Source organism: Ranitomeya variabilis, chromosome 2 (assembly GCF_051348905.1).
Source record: "Ranitomeya variabilis isolate aRanVar5 chromosome 2, aRanVar5.hap1, whole genome shotgun sequence".
Lineage (NCBI taxonomy): Eukaryota > Metazoa > Chordata > Amphibia > Anura > Dendrobatidae > Ranitomeya > Ranitomeya variabilis.
In genome coordinates this window covers 1050319534-1050344613 of record NC_135233.1, presented here as the reverse complement: position 1 = coordinate 1050344613, position 25080 = coordinate 1050319534, and the positions used below count along the sequence as shown (strand labels likewise).

The 25080-nt window shown below is 44.6% G+C and overlaps 1 protein-coding gene across 7 annotated transcripts in view; it reads left to right on the top strand.

Moving 5' to 3' along the window:
• Positions 1 to 25080, top strand: part of CYRIA (CYFIP related Rac1 interactor A) — a 64085-nt gene that overhangs the window by 11542 nt on the left and 27463 nt on the right. For 6 of the 7 annotated variants that reach the window (XM_077291459.1, XM_077291462.1, XM_077291455.1 and 3 more), the window contains one exon: positions 13992 to 14057. The gene's annotated coding sequence lies outside the window, so the exon portion shown is untranslated. Of the gene's footprint in view, positions 1 to 12533; positions 12659 to 13991; positions 14058 to 25080 lie in introns of those variants that run through there. The other variant, XM_077291461.1, reaches the window with a different exon arrangement.

The following is a 25080-nucleotide window of genomic DNA, read 5'->3' as shown; positions in this document are numbered from 1 at the left end:
TTACTTTGCCTTTGAAGACACATGGCCTAAAGGTAACAGTGTGTCCTGACAGAGGAAAGGTCACGTAATGGTGAGAGTTCCCCGTCTTCTGTCATCGTGCCTTTTGTCCGGGACTTTCATCCACCAGGTGTACGAGTGGCAGTCCTATGCGAATTTCATCATCCCCCCCCCATCCCTATCTAAGACACCGATAACTCTGAAAGCTCGGGGGAATATTACTTAGTTCTGCGGAGATCCAACTCCAAGTTTATTAGTTCCCCAGATCGTAAACAGCAGTGCAAAGTATTTCAGCAAGTAGGAAGAGGCGCATTTACTCAGCCCGAGATTCTGTGCGTTTCCAATGCTAAACTGGGTCAAAATGGATGAAATAATGGAAAAACAACGAAGTGTTAACATGAATGGAAGAATGGAGACTGTATCCTATGACTATGGGAGCTCCCAACTTCGCCTCCTATCTTTCTATTCTTCTTTTGATTAACCAAAAATATTCTCGTCCAAACTCAAACTTTAGTTGCCCGTAAACTTAATGGTAAAGTCGCAGGAAACTTTGGGAACGAAAGAGTATTGGAATAAGAAGTTAGAACGTTCATGATCTAAAAACTGCCATTGGGATGTCATTCACGTGGTGTCATTGACCTTGGATGCTCAGGTAGATGTCGGCTGAACTTTTTTTTTTTTTCTTGTTTTCACCCTCTTTTCATAACAATCTTCTAATTCATCCTATTTTTGGTCCGCTCCTCTTTAGAGTGCAGACGATTTCTGCCCAGGATCGGAGCATATTGGATTTTACCTTTCCAATCCATTGTTTCCATTGGACAGGGCATATTATGTTGTGATTTGGCCGCCATATACCTGATTATAGCTAAAATCCCCTCCCCATTTATAAACCCCTTCACGCAACAAGAATCCTGCCATAAAATGTCGTAGTAGAAATCCTATTTCAAATTTAGTGTCGGACGTACATTAAGAGCCTTTTATCGCAGGTCATGACCTCTGTACCCCAAATAGTAGACCACGATGTCCTGAGTATGAGCGGACTTCCCTTCTTTTTGTGATCATTATCATTTAGGAGCGGTTTTCTACCTTCGTTCTGGTATATGTTAATGATTTTTGTGATCATGGTGATGCATCGGTGATACGACGCTGTACGTCCGCAGGGCAGCTTGCATGTCATGTACATGGAGATCTTGTGAGCAGGTAATAGGATCTGTCCAACCTTTGGAGATCCACTTATTTATTTGTCCAAAAATAGTTTTTAGTCTCTCCCCATCCACCTTAGACTAAAGTAGACCTAATATCGGCAGTCTCTGCCAACAGTCTAATGTGTAAGCGGACGTCCAAATGATAATGTCGGGGGAGATGGAGATCTGGCATATCCAATTTCGGACTACTGGGCCTCTGTTCTCGGAGAAAGGAGTCTGGCGGTGACTCTCTAGTAGAGAAGACTCTTGATTAGCCGTCATTGTTACGGCATGGCCTACATATGACAGTGCACCAAGATGTGGATGCCAGGTGGTAGGAGATGGTTTTTGGCAGGGCTGTGGAGTCGGAGCCCATTTTGGTGGAGTTGGTGTCATGGAAATTGTGGAGTCGGAGGTTTGGCTTACTGACTCCACAGCCCTTGGTTTTTGGGGATCCTGTCCAGTAGACACAAATTACTGATGTACCCCATGGACCGGATTTGACTCATCCACAATCTCTAGAACACGTATATTAAACCGCTACATCCTGTTTGTTTATAATATATATTTTGCTGCTTAGTACGAGATCGCGGTTGTACGTGCCTATACGACAGCCCTGTCTACGGGCTCGGGATGTACAGTCTTGTGCTTGAGGTTTCATGAGCTCTGTATTAGAGCTATTCTGTCCTAAAACCAATACCCCTGAAGAGAGTGCGTGCCACCACAACAAGGTGCGGTACACAGACGCCATATGCAGGAATACTCGTGTGCCGATAAGCAGACTCCTGCTTGTAACGCCTCCAAAAGAACCGTCTCAGTTGACACGAGCCTGTGAGAAAATACCAGAATGACGCGGTGACTATAGGTGTATGTGAAAACCTGCTCTGCGGGTGTTGTGACCACTGAGGATATGCGTCTTTATTTTCTTTTGTTTTTGGCATGGTAGCACCTAGAATATATCCGGGTGTAGTCACACCTCTGATTTCTGGTAGATTCGTTCCATACTGTGAATCGTTCTGTAGCAAGTGCATGGATCCTGGATGAGAAATTCTACATCATTCTGCCATGTGTTGTTATGCCGTCCTAACCGCGACGTAGTTTTACTGTCCTGCCAATACATCGGTTTACAAGGCATCAAGGCTCTGAAGACAGAATGCTCCCACACAACCACGGCTGCTGTAAAGTGGGTGGATAAGGTCATCCAAAGAGGATTTATCATCATATCTCACAATGTAAACTGCATACATTTAAATAGATCTTGGACCTGATGAGGCCGGGGCAGTTCCCTGAATAATTCATGTCAGATTGGAAAGTTTATCTTGATGTCCACCCACCTAGCCTGGTTGACAGCTCCTCAGTGTCTCTCCTCCCTGGTGAGACCTCACACTGCTCAGTACAAGCAGCAGTCGACAGTCAGGCTGGGTCAGTGGAGACTGAATACACTTTTACTCCTGAGATTTTTGTTACAAATTTTTAATATCAAGGTTATACAGAATACTTGGATTTTCACAGTAAATACACCAGCCTCTATGATCTATTTAATAATAAATGCAGCTTGTATTGTGATATCGGGCGACCGGTCCACTTTAAGCTCTACCACTGTTTTGCATCATTAGGAAATTGAAAATGAACATTTTTAGCCGATTTTCATTAAACTATATTATCTTTTTATATTATATCCCTACATTTCCAGATATTGAGGAGAGAACAGTCTGTCCCTTCTTTCTAGTGCATATTAAACATTAAAGGGGTTGTCCTGGACTTTGCCTATGGATAGATCATCAATATCTTTCAATGTAAGATCGGTGAGAGACTGATACCTGGACTCTCGCCGATCAGCTGTCCCCAGTGCCATGCTGCACATCCACACGCTATTGATTAGGATAGCCAGCACCAGGGACAGCTGATCGGTGGAGCTGCCGGGCGCAGCTTCCCCAGCGATCAGATATTGATCACCTATTCTAGGGGCGCACTCAAAAGGCCTCGTAAATCGGACCCAGATCGGAATACCGTGCACGGACTGGCCAGCGGCTCTACCGACCCAAGTGTGGTGGCTGTATAGAAATATGTCAAGCTGTCGGGCTTGGGTCGGTAGAACCGCCGGCCAGTCCTTTCACTCGTTCCAATCTGGGTCCGATTTTATATGGAGTTTTGACTGCTCCCTAAAGATGGGCCATCAATGTAAAAGTCCTAGACAATCTATTTAAAGCTGAAATCGGACATCCTTGATTCGCTGTCCATATACGGACCCCCAAAGGCCGGGCCGACACTAGGTCTACTGACCAAACTGACAGTCTCATAGGCATGCAGTGGCATGTAAAAGTTTGGGCACCTCTGGTCAAAATTACTACTGTTGTGAACAGTTAAGCAAGTTTAGGATGAAATGATCTCTAACAGGCCTGAAGTTAAAGAGGGCCTATTTCTTCTGTGTTTTTAGGCAAAAAAAAAGTATATTGTCTTTTTTTTTTTTTTTTTACATTTTAACCCCTTAATCCCATCTGACGTACTATACCGTCGAGGTGGGGTGGGCCTTAATTCCCACCGACGGTATAGTACGTCATAGCGATCGGCCGCGCTCACGGGGGGAGCGCGGCCGATCGCGGCCGGGTGTCAGCTGCCTATCGCAGCTGACATCCGGCACTATGTGCCAGGAGCGGTCACGGACCGCCCCCGGCACATTAACCCCCGGCACACCGCGATCAAACATGATCGCGATGTGCCGGCGGTGCAGGGAAGCATCGCGCAGGGAGGGGGCTCCCTGCGGGCTTCCCTGAGCCCCCCGCAGCAACGCGATGTGATCGCGTTGCTGCGAGGGTCTTACCTCCCTCCCTGCCTGCTCCAGACCCGGATCCAAGATGGCCGCGGATCCGGGTCCTGCAGGGAGGGAGGTGGCTTCACAGAAGCCTGCTCAGAGCAGGCACTGTGAAGCAGCCTGCACTTCTCGCAGATCGGTGATCTGTCAGAGTGCTATGCAAACTGACAGATCACCGATCTGTATTGTCCCCCCCTGGGGCAAAGTAAAAAAGTAAAAAAAAAATTTTCCAAATGTGTAAAAAAAAATAAAAAAAAAATTCCAAAATAATGAAAAAAAAATATATATTATTCCCATAAATACATTTCTTTATCTAAATAAAATAAAAAAAACAATAAAAGTACACATATTTAGTATCGCCGCGTCCGTATCGACCCGACCTATAAAACTGGCCCACTAGTTAACCCCTTCAGTAAACACCGTAAGAAAAAAAAAAAAAAAACGAGGCAAAAAACAACGCTTTATTATCATACCGCCGAACAAAAAGTGGAATAACACGCGATCAAAAAGACTGATATAAATAACCATGGTACCGCTGAAAACGTCATCTTGTCCCGCAAAAAACGAACCGCCATACAGCATGATCAGCAAAAAAATAAAAAAGTTATAGTCCTGAGAATAAAGCAATACCAAAATAATTATTTTTTCTATAAAATAGTTTTTATCGTATAAAAGCGCCAAAACATAAAAAAAATGATATAAATGAGATATCGCTGTAATCGTACTGACCCGACGAATAAAACTGCTTTATCAATTTTACCAAACGCGGAACGGTATAAACGCACCCCCAAAAAGAAATTCATGAATAGCTGGTTTTTGATCACTCTGCCTCACAAAAATCGGAATAAAAAGCGATCAAAAAATGTCACGTGTCCGAAAATGTTACCAATAAAAACGTCAACGCATCCCGCAAAAAACAAGATCTCACATGACTCTGTGGACTCAAATATGGAAAAATTACAGCTCTCAAAATGTGGTAACGCAAAAAATATTTTTTGCAATGAAAAGCGTCTTTCAGTGTGTGACGGCTGCCAATCATAAAAATCCGCTAAAAAACCCGCTATAAAAGTAAATCAAACCCCCCTTCATCACCCCCTTAGTTAGGGAAAAATAAAAAAATTAAAAAATGTATTTATTTCCATTTTCCCATTAGGGTTAGGGTTAGGGCTAGAGTTAGGAATAGAGTTAGGGCTAGGGTTGGGGCTAGGGTTGGGGCTACAGTTAGGGTTGGGGCTAAAGATAGGGTTAGGGTTTGGATTACATTTACGGTTGGGAATAGGGTTGGGTGTGTCTGGGTTAGAGGAGTGGTTAGGGTTACTGTTGGGATTAGGGTAAGGGGTGTTTTTGGATTAGGGTTTCAGTTATAATTGGGGGGTTTCCACTGTTCGGGCACATCAGGGGCTTTCCAAACGGGATATGGCATCCGATCTGAATTCCAGCCAATTCTGCGTTGAAAAAGGAAAACAGTGCTCCTTCCCTTCCGAGCTCTCCCGTGTGCCCAAACAGGGGTTTACCCCAACATATGGGGTATCAGCGTACTCAGGACAAATTGGACATCATCTTTTGGGGTCCAATTTCTCCTGCTACCCTTGTGAAAATACAAAACTGGGGGCCAAAAAATAAGTTTTGTGGGAAAAAAAAGATTTTTTATTTTCACGGCTCTGCGTTATAAACTGTAGTGAAACACTTGGGGGTTCAAAGCTCTCAAAACACATCTAGATAAGTTCCTTAGGGGGTCTACTTTCCAAAATGGTGTCACTTGTGGGGGTTTTTAATGTTTAGGCACATCAGGGGCTCTGCAAACGCAACATGGCATCCCATCTTAATTCCAGTCAATTTTGCATTGAAAAGTAAAATAGCGCTCCTTCCCTTCCGAGCCCTGCTATGCGCCCAAACAATGGTTTACACCCACATATGGGGTATCAGCGTACTCAGGACAAATTGCACAACAATTTTTGCGGTCCAATTTCTTCTCTTACCCTTGGGAAAATAAAAAATTGGGGGCGAAAAGATCATTTTTGTGAAAAAATATGATTTTTTATTTTTACCGCTCTGCATTATAAACTTCTGTGAAGCACTTGTTGGGTCAAAGTGCTCACCACACATCTAGATAAGTTCCTTAGGGGGTCTACTTTCCAAAATGGTGTCACTTGTGGGGGGTTTCAATGTTTAGGCACATCAGGGGCTCTCCAAATGCAACATGGCGTCCCATCTCAATTCCAGTCAATTTTGCATTGAAAAGTCAAATGGCGCTCCTTCCCTTCCGAGCTCTGCCCTGCGCCCAAACAATGGTTTACACCCACATATGGGGTATCAGCGTACTCAGGACAAATTGTACAACAAATTTTGGGGTCTATTTTCTCCTGTTACCCTTGGTAAAATAAAACAAATTGGATCTGAAATAAATTTTGTGTGAAAAAAAGTTAAATGTTCATTTTTATTTAAACATTCCAAAAATTCCTGTGAAACACCTGAAGGGTTAATAAACTTCTTGAAAGTGGTTTTGAGTACCTTGAGGGGTGCAGTTTTTAGAATGGTGTCACACTTGGGTATTTTCTATCATATAGACCCCTCAAAATGACTTCAAATGAGATGTGGTCCCTAAAAAAAAATGGTGTTGTAAAAATGAGAAATTGCTGGTCAACTTTTAACCCTTATAACTCCGTCACAAAAAAAAATTTTGGTTCCAAAATTGTGCTGATGTAAAGTAGACATGTGGGAAATGTTACTTATTAAGTATTTTGCGTGACATATGTCTGTGATTTAAGGGCATAAAAATTAAAAGTTGGAAAATTGCGAAATTTTCAAAATTTTCGCCAAATATTCGTTTTTTTCACAAATAAACGCAACTTATATCGAAGAAATTTTACCACTATCATGAAGTACAATATGTCACGAGAAAACAATGTCAGAATCGCCAAGATCCGTTGAAGCGTTCCAGAGTTATAACCTCATAAAGGGACAGTGGTCAGAATTGTAAAAATTGGCCCGGTCATTAACGTGCAAACCACCCTCGGGGCTTAAGGGGTTAAAACTTCCCACAGCCAGTATTAGGCAGCACTTTGGACTCAGCGCATGTCCGCTTCATCCAAAGCGCTGCCGGCTTTTGAAAGTAGGTGATTCCGCATGTGTTCACTGAACCCTATACATTGGACTGAGCGTCTGCGCAAGATAAATTGACATGCTGCGGTCTGGAAAGACGTACTGCGTGTTCGTCTCCGCAGGTAAGCCAGAGGCGTCCATGCATCCATGCATGCATGCATGCATGCATGCATGCATGCATGCATAGAAGACAAGGGTATTTCTTGAAATCCCCTCCACTATGTTGTAACATCTGGACGCTGCGGGTTGGACGCTGCGGATGTATGTGTGTGTGTTTTGTTTTTTTTTTTGTTTTTTTTTTTCATCCTCCCTCCTAAAATTTTAAAGGAAATGTGTCATCTTTAACTTTGTCCCTTTTAGAGATCATTTCATCTTCAACTTGCTTAACTGTTCACAATATCAATAATTTTGACCAGGGGTGCCCAAACTTTTGCATGCTACTGTAGATGCGGCTTTTGGTTCTGGTCAGGAGACCTGCAGTCGGCTCGGGCTTTGCAATCCATATATGAATAGTATAATAGGCTCTTGTGCATGTAGCCTAAAGGCGAGTACTTGGCCAAGAGTTGCCTAAGCCGTACGGTCACCTTGACTTTACTTGTCCGTGTGCACCACCATGGATAGTGGCACTTGGAGACCTGTACTTAGAAACCCATAGATTCTCCTTGAACTGTTCCTTGAAGCACCATATTTCTCAAGAAAGACAAAGCTTTTTTTCTACCTTTTTCACATGTCAGTAAAACATGGACCGTGCTCGAATCAGAAGACTGCCCTGACCGCTTCTGGGTCTACTGACCATGGCTGAGTTATACATGCAAGTGAGGGAGATCCGGAGGTCATGTAATGGAGCAAGAGGAAAGGCATGTAGGCCCTGATTCATAATTTATTATTTTTATTTTTTTTATAAAGCTTCATAATGTCGCATGTTAGTCTTCGACTGCACAAAAATTTACAAATTTTGTATTTCTCTAGGGCACTGAAGTTCACTTGCAAAAAATGTTGTATTTCAAGAAAACCAAAAAGCTATAAACAATCCAGCACAAGAATTACAAACTGCCTTAAAAAAACAAAGAACCTTTACTCCCAGAATAAAGACACACAAAAAGAACGCTGAACAGGAGCTATAAGTTAACGGCATCTTCCCAGTACTATGGGTGCCATATTGTGCACCCTTACAACACTGGTCTCGAATACAGTCGTGTGCAGGGGCCAAGAGAAGGAGCCATATTTTTAGTAGAATATCTCGCTTGTCTAGGATTAGTGCCCCTTTATTCGCAGTCACGTACATGTGTTCAACGTTTGTTATTTGCTATGCAAACATTGTATACACGTTTCCTAGTAATGTATTTTGTTTGTTAATGACTACCTCTTTCCCATTTTCACATTAGACTGCTTGCCCGTTATTTACAGTGTCAATATTCATCTGGATAGTGCAGAGCCCATACACGAAGATGAGTACCCAGACAAGCTCACAGGGAGCGTGCCTTCTCCGTGTAGATGTTACCTGTTAAGATTTTGGCCTGATATGGTCACTTTAAATACCAAACCATACCCTCCAATTTGCTATATTTTAATTTTATTTATTTTATTTATTTTTTTTAGAACAGCCCTATAAAGAGGGCTACTCTGGACACTGGAGAACTCAGAAAAGCCATATATATGTGTGTGTCTGATTAAACGTCTTAGAGGACCTGTCACCAAATCAAAAGTGACCAGTTTTTTCTCCTATGTGTTATTTCCGCCGCTTCCCTGATTAATCCGCTTTTTTCTATTTTCAATTCCTCCATACGGTTCTAGAGATATTTGCCTTTTGATTTAGTGCTCGTTGTTATGGCCTTTACAAAAAAAAGGCGTGTCTCACAGGGTGAATATGCAGATTACCTTAATGACATGCCCTCCCCAGAGACTCTGAGACACGCCCATTTTGCTAAACCATAAAAATGAGGAGAAAATAATAAAATGACCATATCTCTGGAACTGTATGGCGGATTTAAAAAAAAAAAAAAAAGAAAAAGGCGAAATACTCAATGAAGAATAAAATAGGAGCACAAATTGGACACTTTTCACCTGGTGCCAGGCCCCTTTTTAAAACCACAATAAAGAGGAGGGTTTTTTTTAACCATTTTAATTCTCTACTTGCCCTTTAACTTGTGATTTTTCGCTCTGACAATAAGGATATCTGATAATTTCCTGTGTACAAGTCTCTATGTATCTGCTTACAGAGACAATAGAATAGCTCTGCAGGAATGCCTCGGAGCAGATCGTTTATCATGGAGCCGGCTCCTGTGCGCCGGACCCCGGTATACGGTTACCAAGTCGCCCTGCAGCGGTCGGCTTACTGCCAGGGATTCATTTACCTGGCACATTCTTCGTTTCATTCTAATGAATGGCGTTTATGGTGGTAATATGGCGTGTAATGCGGAGCTTGGCAAAATAATGTCTAGGTTGGGATTAAAGGGGACCTGTCAGGATGCTAAATAAACTAGTGGTCCGGCTGTACGTGTCCTAACACAGAAAGTAAAAATGTAGTAATCTCTTGTGATAGTGCAGAGAAATGGAGCCTCAAAGCCACATGCAAATTAGGTTGGAAGTGCATTGGGGGCGTGCTGATGCAGAAAACATTGACGCCCCCAATGCACTTCTAGACCGAAGACCAAAAGGAAAGCTTCCCTACCAGACCGATGCCGCTCCTGTGGGCGAGACATGCAGCCGCGGGGACTCAAACATATTTTTCAAGTACACGGATGACACTCGGTTAGCACACGAGCATGCTGAGATAACACCTTATCAGAGAACGCTCGCCCATCACTACTCGGCAGTCTAGCAGCGGTGGCCGGCCTCTTAAGCAAGGAGTGTGGCACTTTCCAGTAGAGTTTGTGAGCGCTGCTCTGAAGCTGGCCAGATCCGGCTTCCGTATTCCCACGCTCCTCCAATGCTACACAGGCACTACGCTGGCACCATTGGACAGTGTGCAGTGGCTGAGCTGTCAGTCTTCAGGAGCGCACCGTGCCCCTGGGAGGTCGAGGAAAATTGCTAGTGCAAACCTTTTTAAAGGGATTTCTCACTATGTGAACGGCCAGTGTCATTGCCGTGTGTTTTGGAGATGGAGCGTGACATAAGCTGTCACCCGTGTCCCACATGTCTGGCATCGGAGAAGTCATGTCTTCCTAGCTGGCCCTGTGTTCTGCCAGTGACTGACATAATAACATGGCGCTGACTTGTTCTAGAACAGGAGGATTGCCGGACGTCGCGGTCCTGCCGTGTAATAGCGGAACATATGTCACAGTTGTTATTCCCGGAGCTCCTGGTCTGACTTTCCCGTGGCCCAGTGTTGGCAGGACTTCAATCACAAACTCTGCAGCCATCGATAATGAGAAAATAGAAGAATCTTTGTGTGATAGCTTATCAGCGAAATATGAAATATACTTCCTCCACTCATGAGCCATCTCTTCTCCTTGGTTTTTTCTGCCTCCTGAAAACCACATTCACTGTGGAAAAACAGCTAGAATATATTAGTGGGATTATCAGATGACTGCTCCCTGTTTATGGAAAGAGGAGCAGCAGACAGATTGTGTTGCTGCTTTCTAGTCAGTTTCTCACCCCACAGTTGGATTCCCAGCTACACTGCTCAGTACTGCTGTACAATGACCTCCATGCTGCTGGTTACATCTCAGGGGTCCCGGAGAAGCTGGAACTCTGCCTGCCGACATCTCCGCTTATATGTAGATTACAGCACAAGAGACTGACAAAGGGGAGGAGTCACCTGCCGAGGTGGTGGCGGATACTGATGTCTGGAGATGTTCAGATACACAATCTCAGAAACCAATACCATAGTAGACCTTGGGAACACCCCTTAAAGCTACTCATAAACTATAAACGTGATGCTTCCACATAACTCATTAGAACACAGCTTTGAAGCACATGACCACACTGAGTAATGATAAAATCAATACCTTTATTGTAATTCATTTAAAAATATACAAGAACAGTGCCAAGTCACACGTTGACTAACAATAATTTATAACATAACCAGAGTACAAAAAATGAGGAGAAATGGGTGCACCCACTAAAATGTGCTGCACCTGGAAACAGCATGGGCATCTAAATGGGAAGTATCAAGGAGCCATAGGTAAAACTGCTAAAGTGCTAAGTGCATAAAGTGCCAATGAGAATAAGGCTACCTTAATGCAAGGTGAATATGCCAATGTCCCATCAAAAAAACTGTGTACCCATCAAAGATCCTTACCCATACTTGAATCCACGTGCACGCACCCGCGCCCCAACGCGCGTTTCGCCCACGGCTTCCTCGGGGGGCGACGCGATCAAACTGTCCCATTACCCGGTTTTTATAGGTCCTCATACCGCCAATAACAGATGCGGCGCATGCGCACAACACTCCAGGTGCCGCTACTACGTCACATCCGGCGTCGGCACAGGAGCGGGGGTAAGGGGAAATCCCCAGTGACGTCAAATACCCACAATCCTTGCCAGAAGACGCCGAATACGACGCGCGGTGAGACCTGGGTCGCGATCATGCGCACTAGGCGGTAAAGAATATAGCGGCCACGCATCTGTTATTGGCGGTATGAGGACCTATAAAAACCGGGTAATGGGACAGTTTGATCGCGTCGCCCCCCGAGGAAGCCGTGGGCGAAACGCGCGTTGGGGCGCGGGTGCGTGCACGTGGATTCAAGTATGGGTAAGGATCTTTGATGGGTACACAGTTTTTTTGATGGGACATTGGTATATTCACCTTGCATTAAGGTAGCCTTATTCTCATTGGCACTTTATGCACTTAGCACTTTAGCAGTTTTACCTATGGCTCCTTGATACTTCCCATTTAGATGCCCATGCTGTTTCCAGGTGCAGCACATTTTAGTGGGTGCACCCATTTCTCCTCATTTTTTGTACTCTGGTTATGTTATAAATTATTGTTAGTCAACGTGTGACTTGGCACTGTTCTTGTATATTTTTAAATGAATTACAATAAAGGTATTGATTTTATCATTACTCAGTGTGGTAATGTGCTTCAAAGCTGTGTTCTAATGTCTGGAGATGTTGTAGGGTCTGTCACTTACATCCTGAGGTCATTGCAGACCCCCACTTAGTCTGTGTGTTACCTGCTTAATGCCAGACAATGTCCAAGTCAGCAGCTCAAGCTGCGTCTCCCTCCATGCTTTACACTGCAGCTCTGCTTCATATATACTGAACACACTCACTTTGAGCAGGTTTTTTATGGTTGTTTCAATGCAGGCTGCTGGGAGTTGTAGTTCTGCAAATCACTGGGAAAGGGACGGGTTGCTGACATGAGCCATAGATCTGCCGATTTGTTGCATTAACCAAATTATTACCTTTTTGGCACTGTTAACACAGTCGGCCCCTACTAAGTGTAATAGATGGGGGAAGATCTGTCTTTAACCATTTATTATCCAAAACTATAGGGAACCTATTGATTTGAGCCGGGGCGCTGCAGAGGAACGGGCATTTCTATCAAGACCTGTCATAGATGGCGAAAAACAATCATTTAAAGGGGATGTCCGATTGATCCCAGAGCCAGCACTGGCAGGTAATCCATGAAGAGACTAAGGAGAAGCGCTCCTCTGTTTTCCTCTGCAGCGCTCGTGTCCCCCTGTACGGGCGATGCTTAGCCTGCGGCCGGCGCTGCTGATAACGGCGCACGGATTCACATTTGATAAAAGGATGTCCCCGGCCGTGTGCGAGCCGTCATGCCCATATATGGTCGCTGCCGTAGGCACACACGTTCTATTGGGACCATTTCATTGTCACTGGGGGGGCTTCCTACTGATTCCCCTGCCAGGGACGCTTCTTTCCCTCCTCCTACTCCTGGCTTTTTTTTTTTTTTTTGAAGGACGTAAGGGTACCGTCACACAGTACCATTTTAATCGCTACGACGGCACGATCCGTGACGTCGCAGCGATCATATGATTATCGCTCCAGCGTCGTAGACTGCGGTCACACGTTGCAATCACGGCGCTGGAGCGATGCCGAAGTCCCCGGTAACCAGGGTAAACATCAGGTAACTAAGCGCAGGGCCGCGCTTAGTAACCCGATGTTTACCCTGGTTACCAGCGTAAACGTAAAAAAAACAAACCGTACATACTTACATTCCGGTGTCTGTCCCCGGCGTTCTGCTTCTCTCCACTGTGTAAGCGCCATAGCCGGAAAGCACAGCGGTGACGTCAGACGTCACCGCTGTGCTCGCTTTCCGGCCGGCGCTCACAGTGCAGAGAAGCTGAGACGCCGGAGGACAGACACCGGAATGTAAGTATGTACTGTTTGGTTTTTTTACGTTTACGCTGGTAACCAGGGTAAACATCGGGTTACTAAGCGCGGCCCTGCGCTTAGTTACCCGATGTTTACCCTGGTTACAAGCGAACACATCGCTGGATCGGTGTCACACACAACGATCCAGCGATGTCAGCGGGTGATCAAGCGACGAAAGAAAGTTCCATACGATCTGCTACGACGTACGATTCTCAGCAGGGTCCCTGATCGCTGCTGCGTGTCAGACACTGCGAGATTGTAACGATATCGCTAGAACGTCACGAATCGTACCGATCAAAATGGTACTGTGTGACGGTACCCTAAAAGAGAATTGGCATCCAGCATGTGAACAAGTGTCCGCATTCTATACGGGGGGATATGCATGACAATCCGCTCATTGAAGGTACCGTCTGCTGGGGACGGACGTGCCGATAGAGGGGCTCTACTCATGCTCCTGGATTAACCCTTTTTTTCTCCAGCTTATTGATTTTTGGATTATGCAATTTATTTTATTACCGGAAGATGTTAGCTCCAGAATATTTGTATAATGTATATTTCATTCAGGCAGCTACAACCTGTAACACAAATCTTTATTTATTTATTTTTTCTTACAGGTTTGGGGAACTCATGTTAAGAGGGGAAATCATTTGAAGAGGTTGTTCGGAAACTTGGTGGAAAAGGTAAATGAATTTTCAGTGATTTTTGTGATCCGTATATTTAATTATAAAACCCCTGCTGGAGTCATCGAGAGTAAGGTGGGCTAGAAAATGGCTGCTCTGCGTCCTAAGGAGCTGTCCAACCCCAACGTCCAGGGTGTGTATAATATTATTAATAATAAATAATAATATATATACAGGGGTTGGACAAAATAATGGAAACACCTGGAAACATCAACAAAAGTTAGTTTAATATGGTATAGGTCCACCTTTTGCGGCGATTACAGCCTCAATTCTCCGAGGTATGGATTCATACAAGATGTGAATTGTTTCCAAAGGAATTTTAGCCCATTCTGCAGTTAAAACACCCTCCAGTTCTTTGAGCGACGATGGCGGCGGAAATCGACGTCTAACTTGAATCTCTAAAACCGACCATAAATGCTCAATAATGTTGAGGTCTGGGGATTGTGGGGGCCAGATGAGATGCTCAACTTCATTAGAATGTTCCTCGTGCCATACTTTAATGATTCTAGCTGTATGAATTGGTGCATTATCATCCTGAAAGATGGCGCTCCCCTCCGGGAACAGTGCTTGAACCATTGGATGCACTTGGTCGCCCAAAATGCCTAAATAATCTCGGCTGTTAATTCTTCCATGAAGGGATATCATTGGCCCGGCGGATCTCCACGATATAGCACCCCAGATCATCACAGAACCTCCACCATGATTTACGGTTGGGAGAAGGCAGTCTGGATGGAATGCTTCTTTCGGCTGTCTCCAAACGTACACTCGGCCGGAGGTCGGAAATAGGGTAAACGATGATTCGTCTGAGAATATCACATGTTTCCACTGCTCGAGGGACCAATTCTGGAGGTTTCTACATCACTCTAAATGCTTGGAAACATTTGTCATTGAGAGCAGCGGTTTTCTAATTGCAGCTCTTCAGTGGAATCCAGATTTGTGCGGCTCCTGACGAACAGTTTTCGTGGTAACTGGGTTCTGTAGGTGTTCATTGAGCTCAGCAGTGATTTTCGGAGCCGTGGTCTTGCGATCCTCTCTCACAATAAGCTTTAGAGTCCGACGATCTCTCTCAGTCAACTTCGACTTTCGGCCGGACCTGTGCTTTGCTTCGGACGTTTTTCCTTCTCTTTCAAACACAGTCATTACTTTGGAGACAGTACCTCTTGACACGCCAAGCATTCGGGCACTTTCTGTTACACTAGCACCTGCCATACGAGCACCAACAATTTGGCCTCTTTGAAAATCTGAGAGGTCTGCCATTGGTATCAGGTTCTCATCAATGTTCTTACAATTATGCAAAACAAACAGTTAATTCACATACGCATATCACATAACACAAATAATCAACTACAAAACATTACCATATGTCACAGTTTGCATGTTTATCACATGTTCGAAGATTATGATACCAAAACGTTAGGTGTTTCCATTATTTTGTCCAACCCCTGTATATTATATTATATTAATTTATATTATTATTATGTTTTTTTTTTTTATTTTAACTAGTTCAACCCTTTCACCCCAAAGCCTATTTTCACCTTAATGACCCGGCCAATTTTTACAGATCTGACCGCTGTCACTTTATGAGGATATAGCTCTGTAACGCTTCAACGGATCCCGGTGATTCTGACAGTGTTTTCTTGTGACATATTGTACTTTATGTTAGTGGCAACATTTCTTTGATATGACTTGCGCTTATTTGTGGGGAAAAAAAATGGAAATTTGGCGAAAATTTTGCGATTTTCAAACTTTTTAATTTTTATGCCCTTAAATCAGAGAGTCATATCGCACAAAATAGTTAATACATAACATTTCCCACATGTCTACTTTACATCAGCGCAATTTTGGAAACATATTTTTTTTTATTAGGCAGTTATAAGGGTTAAAAGTTGACCAGCAATTTCTCATTTTTACAGCAAAATAATTTTTTTTTTTTTTTTTTTGGGACCACCTCACATTTGAAGTGACTTTGAGGGGCCTACATGACAGAAAATGCCCAAAAGTGACACTATTCTAAAAACTACACCTCTCAATGTGCTCAAAACCACATTCAATGGGTTTATTAACCCTTAAGTTGCTTCACAGGAATTTTTGGAATGTGGAATAAAAAAAATAAACATTTACTTTTCTTTCACAAAGATTTTCCTTTAGGCCTTTTTTTTTTTTTTTTTTTTTACTTTTGCAAAGGTAACAGGAGAAAGTGGACCATATATTTTGTTGTACAATTTCTCCTGAGCATGCAGATGCCCCGTGTGTGTGTGGGGGGGGGGGGAAACCACTGTTTGGGTGCACAGCAGGGCTCGGAAGGGAAGGGGCGCCATCTCACTTTTTGAATGTAAAATTTGCTGGAATAGTTAGCGGATGCCATGTCGCGTTTGGAGAGCCCCTGATGTGCCTAAAGAGTGGAAACCCCCACAAGTGACCCCATTTTGGAAACTAGAGCCCTTAGAGAACTTATCTAGATGTGTATTGAGCACCTTGAACCCACAGAAGTTTATAACGTTGAGCCGTGAAAATAAAAAAAATCACATTTTTTTCCCACAAAAATCTATTTTACCTACATTTTGTATTTTCACAAAGACAAAACGAGAAAATGGACCCCAGAGTGCGTTGTGCAATTTCTCCTGAGTTCACCTATACCCCATATGTGGTCAAAAACTACTTTTGAGGCACAGTGCAAAGCTCAGAAGGGAAGTAGCGCCATATTACAGCGCAGATTTTGCTGCACTTGTTTGAGGGTTGAACACAAAATTGCCTCCCTTTAACAACTATTTGGACCGAGAACTCGGCTGTAATCCAAAATATTTATTTTAAGTTTAAATACGTCACACAAAATATTTATTATACAATGTATAATAATTGTTTCCCTGATTGATTAAAAAATCAAGCAGGGAAACAAATGCTAATGGTCTCTATTCATTGTTTTATCACTGACGGTTGAAATCGCCCCCAACGCACGTTTCGTGGTTACTTCATCAGGAGGGGATTTTTTTTTAAAGATGCGTTTGCACCACTGAAACCTCACTAAGGCAAATTCAGGTTATTTTTGCACTACTAATGTGATTTTTAGAAGGAAACTATACAGAAATATGCATTTTTGCACAATGACTGTGCACTGAATTTTGCACTTTATTTATTCATCCGGCCTGTGCGTTCCTTTTACTGCAGCTGGGCAGCCTCTGTATTACATTGTATAATATTTTGTGTGATTTATTTAAACTTAAAATAAATATTTTGAATTGTACTCCAGGTCTCACTTGTTTGAGGGTGCCATGTTACAGCAGAACGCCCCCATAAGTGACCCTATTTTACAAACTACACCTCTCAATGAATTCATCTAGGGGTGCAGTGATTATGTTGACGCCACAGGTGTGTCAGACTTTTATACCATTGGGCAGTGAAGAAAACATAATTTACATTTTTACCACCAAGAATTGTGTATTAGCCCAAGTTTTACATTTTCACACTGGGAAATGGGTAAAAATGGCACCAAAATTTGTCCCACAATTTCTGCTGAGTGTAGAAATGCCCCATATGTGGCCGTATGGTACTACTTCTCCATACAGCGGGATGGAGCGCCATTTGCCTCTTAGCACAGATTTTCCTAGAATAGTTTGTGGATTCCATATAAAGAGCCCCTAAGTGCTAGAAAGAGGTTAACGGCAGCGTTAATGGACTGCCATAACGCAGTATGAACCCAGCTAAGGCTCGGCGCACATTTATCCTGTGCTCTATGCTGAGCGCTTACACCGGCCTTCTGTGTAAATCTCTGAAACACGTGATTCAGATGGAACCCCCAGTGGAAAATTCCCTATAATGAGGCAGATTGAGCCAGTGTGGTAACTTGAGCGAGGATTCTGCTTTTCGGGCACATCGCCAACGCATGCCATAATGGGCATGCGCTAGCGATGTGCCGTCATTCTGTGACGGACCCTTGGACGCGGGCTGCAGCGTGTCCGGGTCCGTGTCCGCTAGCGCAGATAGAGCATCGGCTAGCTCTATCTGCGCTAGCGTGATCACATTTTGGCACTTGCGTTAACGCAGTCCATTTAACGCATGCGTTGAACTGGCTGCTTTATGCAGTATGAACCTAGCCTTACTGCGATCTTTGGGAGGCAGAATGGAAAAATCAACAGCATGTGTAAAGAATTGTTTTTATTTGTTTTTTACGCAGTTTTCTCGTGTGGTGTAAGCGATTAGACTTTATTCTTCGGGTTGGTGCGATTATAGCGATACCAGATTTATAGCGGGTTTTTATGTTTGGCTGCTGTCACACTAAAAGATGCTTTTTATTGCGAAAACTAGGTTTTGCATCACCATATTTTGAGAGCTATAATTTTTTTCAGATTTCGGGTGACAGTCATGTGATGGCTTGCTTTTTGCGGGTCGAGCTGGCTTTTTTTATTGGTATCATTTTTAGGCACATAACCTTTTTTGATCACTTTCTATTCTGATATTTGGGAGACGGAATGAACAAAAATCAGCAATTCAGGAATTGCTTTTTTTACCGTTCCGCATGTGGTAAAATTGGCAAGACGTCTTTATTCCTCGGGTCAGTACGATGATAGAGAGAACTCATTTTTTTAGTTTTGGCCCTTTTACAAAATAAAAACCATTTTATAGAAAAATTATTTTTGCATCGCTTTATTCTGAAAGCGGTGCCATTTTTATTTACATCCGTCTTTTTAGTCACGTTTTATTGCAATTTTTGTTCAGCTGTATGATCAAGCATTTGTTTGTATGATTGCATCGCCTTGTCCTGATGAAAGCGCCCAGTGGGCCCCCTCCCTGCACGATTCCCTTCTGTCGCTGTCACTACTGACAGCGGCATGAGAGGGGTTAAATGCCCGCGATCAGTGCTAGCACCGATCATGGGTGTTGCCTGTGGGCTGTCAGCTGTCACATACAGCTGACACCCGCACTCGATCTCTGTGGCGCTCAGCGTGAGGCCGCGCGATCAGTGCGCCGCACTAGTACTGCTATTTGCGGGGATGCAATTCCCATGTTGGGAAGGGGTTAACTTATTATTTTTTATTATTACTTTGGAATTATTCTTACTTTCATTATCTTTACTGTTTTAAGGCTTCATTAATTTTACTTTTTTTGCTAGTTTAATTTATTTTTACTACTTTAACCAAAATTAAAAATAGTAAAAATAATAGTAAAATTAATAGTAAAAATATTATTTTTACTATTTTTTTAGTTTTTATTCAAATGGTAAAATAGAAAAAATATTAGTATAAATAATAAATCCTTAATAATAATTTTTACTATCATTTCTGTATTCACAAGGACAATAGGTTGAGGACTGCACAGCCACTATACGTTCTGTAGCAAGATCTTCAACAATCAGTCCTCGCCATGTGCAGTGAGCTGGTCACAAAGCGGTTAATCAATCCTAATCTGGTGCTTTGGTCAGTTAGGTATATTGGTATTATTTACTCTTCAGATTTTTAAAAAAAATTTTTTCGTGAATGTTATTAGCCAAAATCCATGAATTTTATAATCTGAGAGTTTACTGAATATTTATAAGCGGTAGGTCAAAAGTGTGAAATGTCTCTGACTTTTGTTAGATTTTACAGGTATTTTTTCTCTACCAGTTCTCTAAATGCCAATGTATAGACAATTTATCCCTAAATCTGCCACCACTAGAGGGCGCTTAAGAGCTCGACTACATAGTGTGTGCAGTCGGCTCCTAGGCTCCCTCTAGTGGTGGTGGAATATTGGCATTTAACTCTTGACTCAACAGATTTACAGTTCTGTAGAAGAAAATGGAGCTTTCAAAACAAGGAAATGAAATGCAATTTAAGCATAAAGTTATCCCTAGTGTTAGAAACCAGCAGTGCGTTTCTGGATGGGTTGGTTTTTGGGATTATCCAATCCTTGTCATTCAGTCCATCAGCATGGTTTCTGGAGCTGCCACACACGCAGGTTACTTATCATGGAGAGCAGCGTAATTGGGCCCCACGCCTGACCCTTAATGTGAGCTGGGGAGTAAGGGGGTACAAGTTCACTTTTTAACCCTAAACCGAGATTATCCAAAAAGTTAAAGTTCCTATTGTGGCAGAACTTCAAAGGGGCAATCCAGAACATCAGTGCTGCAGCCAGTGATTGTCTGCAGCTGTCATGTATCCGCACGACCAGAGCAGAAACTGAGGCCGAGTGCAGGATCAGACTCCATAGGATTTGCTTGTATTCTCAAGTTTGCATAGCAGCTGTGTACAGAAAGTGGTGGGGATTGATGGTTTTGTCACTGAGATGACCAATTTCCAGCTTAGGTGTGACATTTTTTTTGTACTGATGTCAGCAGCAGCTCTACTGTAGGGGGTTTATTGTATGACCACCCGTAGGATTGCTTATTATTGTGTCTCGTATCGGTGATCGGCTGAACGGAGTTTGAGAAAGTTTGGTGACATCATTTCAAATGCCTGAATCAAGGTTAAATGTGGGCGGAAGGTTCACCAAGACCGATCTGGGCATTAGTTGTCACCAGTATCCTCTGCCTCCCCGCGTCCGTTCCCTCTGCCGCCCCCGCGTCCGTGCCCTCTGCCTCTCCCGCGTCCGTGCCCTCTGCCTCCCCGCATCTGTACCCTCTGCCTCCCCGCGTCCTCTGCCTTTATGTACAGACCAGTGAAGAATCGCACCAGCACTTAATCTTCATCTGGCTGCAACGTATCAAACTTCTGCGAAAACCCATAAATGTCGCTGTCGTTGCTGGGACGGGTCCGAAGCGACTACTAATTCCAGTGATGTGATGTCTGGAGCTGAGGGGATACTCCCTGCTGTACCGGACTGACAGTATGTGGGCGACTGACCTCTGTCCATGTCATTATGCTGTAACAGGATTTAAAGGGGAACTTTAATCATTCCTCCAGTCCTGAGTATTTCTGTAGCTTCCGTGTTATTAGCTGCTCCTAATAAAACAATAGGCAATAGGTGACCCCCCTCTAAAGGATCTCTTGCTCCTCTACAGTCGCCCACTAGATCTTTAATTTCCACTGCAGATTAAAGCTGCTCGCTGTGGTTCCTGGCAGTAGCTAACGTGTACTGCGCTATGGAATATGTGGTGCTATCGAAGGAATGGTGGGGGAGCAATGCTTGTAGAAGATCACATACCAGACTTGTAAGTCCAGGAACTGTCCTAATCCTCTTGCGCTATTGCTTGTGATCCACTCTCCTGTTTATCAGCAACCTGCCAGCACTATAGGTGCTGGAATTTCCTTTATTTCATATCTTAGCATTTTAGATCCCACCACTGTCCAGTTCCTTGTTGCCTTCAATTGAAAGCCCCTCGCTCGTTATATCTTCTTGCAGTGTGACACATTAGCTAAGCCGATCAAACATGCCACCAGTATTGGCTGTTCATCTAAAGTGTTCATGATTCCCTCAACAGCCACTGCCTACCTTCTTGTGGCCAGGTGGGGTCTGCCTTCTTTCCCCCTCCTTAAGGCCGGTCTCTGCTTTTCTTTTGCTGCAGATGGATTACACTTGACAGTAAGTCACACAGAAGGAAGGTACCTAGTGGCCACACCTAGCAATGCCATGCAGACTGTCTGGGTTTATGATACACTGCTCAAAAAAATAAAGGGAACGTGTAAACAGAACACGTAAACAGAATCTAACTCCAAATAGATCAAACTTCTGTGAAATCAAACTGTCCACCTAGGAACCGACACTGATTGAAAATCTATTTCACATGCTGTTGTGCAAAAGGAATAGACAACAGATGGAAATTATTAGCAATTATCAAGACACCCTCAATAAAGGAGTGGTTCTGCAGGTGGGGACCACTGACCGCATCTCAGTACCAATGCTTTCTGGCTGATATTTTGGTCACTTTTTAATGTTGGTTGTGCTTTCACACTCGTGGTAGCATGAGATGGACTCTACAACCCACACAAGTGGCTCAGGTAGTGCAGCTCATCCAGGATGGCACATCAATGCGAACTGTGGCAAGAAGGTTTGCTGTGTCTGTCAGCGTAGTGTCCAGAGGCTGGAGGCGTTACCAGGAGACAGGCCACTACACCAGGAGACGTGGAGGGGGCCGTAGGAGGGCAACAACCCAGCAGTAGGACCACTACCTCAGCCTTTGTGCAAGGAGGAACAGGAGGAGCACTGCCAGAGCCCTGCAAAATGACCTCCAGCAGGCCACAAATGTGCATGTCTGCACAAACAGTTAGAAACCGACTCCATGAGGATGGTCTGAGTGCCCGGCGTCCACAGATGGGGGTAGTTCTCACGGCCCAACACCGTGCAGGACGCTTGGCATTTACCACAGAACACCAGGATTAGCAAATTCGGCACTGGCGCCCTGTGCTCTTCACAGATGAAAGCAGGTTCACACTGACCACATGTGACAGACGTGGCAGAGTCTGGAGACACCGTGGAGAGCGATCTGCTGCCTGCAACATCCTTCAGCATGACCGGTTTGGCAGTGGGTCAGTAATGGTGTGGGGTGGCATTTCTTTGGAGGGTCGCACAGCCCTCCATGTGCTCGCCAGAGGTAGCCTGACTGCCATTAGGTACCGAGATGAGATCCTCAGACCCCTTGTGAGACCATATGCTGGTGCGGTTGGCCCTGGGTTCTTCCTAATGCAGGACAATGCCAGACCTCATGGGGCTGTAGTGTGTCAGCAGTTCCTGCAAGATAAAGGCATTGAAGCTATGGACTGGCCCGCCCATTCCCCGGACTGAATTCGATTGAGCACATCTGGGACATCATGTCTCCCTCCATCCACCAACGTTACGTTGCACCACAGACTGTCCAGGAGTTGGCGGATGCTTTAGTTCAGGTCTGGGAGGAGATCCCTCAGGAGACCATCCGCCGCCTCATCAGGAGCATGCCCAGGCGTTGTAGGGAGATCATACAGACACGTGGGGGCCATACACACTACTGAGCATCATTTTCTTGTCTTGAGGCATTTCCACTGAAGTTGGATCAGCCTGTAACTTCATTTTTCCACTTTGATTTTGAGCATCATTCCTACTCCAGACCTCCGTGGGATATTAGTTGTGATTTACGTTGATCATTTTTAGGTTTTATTGTTCTCAACACATTCCACTGTGTAATGAATAAAGATTTACAACTGGAATATTTCATTCAGTGATATCTAGGATGTGGGATTTTAGTGTTCCCTTTATTTTTTTGAGCAGTGTATATTAGTCCTCACTATGACGCTCTTGAAAATCAGATTTTCTCACCATCTTCTATCATGCTGTGGAACGGGCTAGGAGGCCAGCCCTCTTCACCCCTGCGGGGGGGCGCTTATTGGGCTCCTCATCCTAGATGTCTGGGTTCATGAACAGAATGCCAGAGCCACAGTGAAGACTGACAATGACACAAGCAAAAACCGGAGACACATATTGCATCTTCTGCTAAAATATTTATATTTTTCATGCATTTTGTTTTGTAATTCCTCCTCTAACCCCGGCGGTGACGTATCACTGTGCTGCATACATTACTGTGCCACAAGGCCCCATTGTGTGGCTGTGAGCGGCCCACTATGTGCTGGAACAATCGGACCTCCCTCCTCAGAGCTGCGGGCAGAGTGTGGCCGGCCCTGGGATTTCCCCGCACTGAATGCCAGAACTTTAGAACAATCACTTCCACTTTTTCTTATTTTTTCCTCTGGATGTAAACACTCCAGCGAAGTGTAAGCTGTGACGTTCCTGCCCCGGGGCAGAGGGCTGTGTCTGCGGTGCACATGCAGGAGGTCCACAGATCCACTCCTCCGGGCAGGAAACCCCGCAGCTGCTCTGCCTGTGACGTCGTCTTGTCAAGTGCCACAGATGGGAAATAATAACCTTACTATTTTATGGGCCCAATTCTAAGGGGCAGACCATCTAAAGGCCGTCTCCACTGCATGCATCATGTCGTCCCTCGTTCTCCAGCGAACAGGTCTCACAAGGTTTTCTGCTCCTGGATTTCCTCATCCTGGTCTGTATTTGTTTTTTCTCTCTAGGATGCACTTAGGGATTTATAAAAATTGCACCTTTTTATTGTAGTCAACACTGCCATCGCTTATCAGAAACTGAAGTTTAATTAGATATGCTAATTGGGCTCTTCAGTGCACCCTGGGCCTGGCCAAGGGGTTTGGGTGCAACCTGGGGCCCGGCCATGGGGTTTGGGTGCACCCTGGGGCCCGGCCATGGGGTTTGGGTGCACCCTGGGGCCCGGCCATGGGGTTTGGGTGCACCCTGGGGCCCGGCCATGGGGTTTGGGTGCACCCTGGGGCCCGGCCATGGGGTTTGGGTGCACCCTGGGGCCCGGCCATGGGGTTTGGGTGCACCCTGGGGCCCGGCCATGGAGCTTGTGTGCACCCTGGGGCCCGGCCATGGGGTTTGGGTGCACCCTGGGGCCTGGTCAAGGGGTTTGGGTGCACCCTGGGGCCTGGCCATGGGGTTTGGGTGCACCCTGGGGCCTGGCCATGGGGTTTGGGTGCACCCTGGGGCTTGGCCAAGGGGTTTGGGTGCACCCTTCTACCCACTGATTTTACATGCCCCGCCTCTCACTGGTGATTGACAGCACTGACTTGCCTAAGCATCTTCTACAGGCACTGATCATTGACTGCACTGGCTTTCTATCAATCGACAGTGGGTGAGACGGGGACATGCAATGCCAGTGGGTAGTACAGTGCACTGAGCCTCTTGGCCACACTCGAGGTGCTCCATTGCCATAATTTGCCTTTTTCATTTAAAATTTCAGTTTCTGGGCAGCAATTAAAACAACGAAGATGCAAATGTTACAAGGGGTTATATCCCCTATATCCGGCTTTGGGCTCAGTTTATACTGTCAGTTTGGAGTCAAGGAGGAAGCTAACACTTGCTGCTGGGTTAGATTGGACCCTTGTAGAGCGTCAATCATAGCGATCTGTAGTAACACACAGCAGTAAGTGTTTCATTTCTCTGCAGCGCCACCACTGGGGAAAATAGGTATTGCACATTATCAATGAGTGATCCTTCAGTGGAAGAGCCGCTTTGCATCAGATCTGGATAAAAGATGAGTCCTAAACCAGAGGACCCCCTC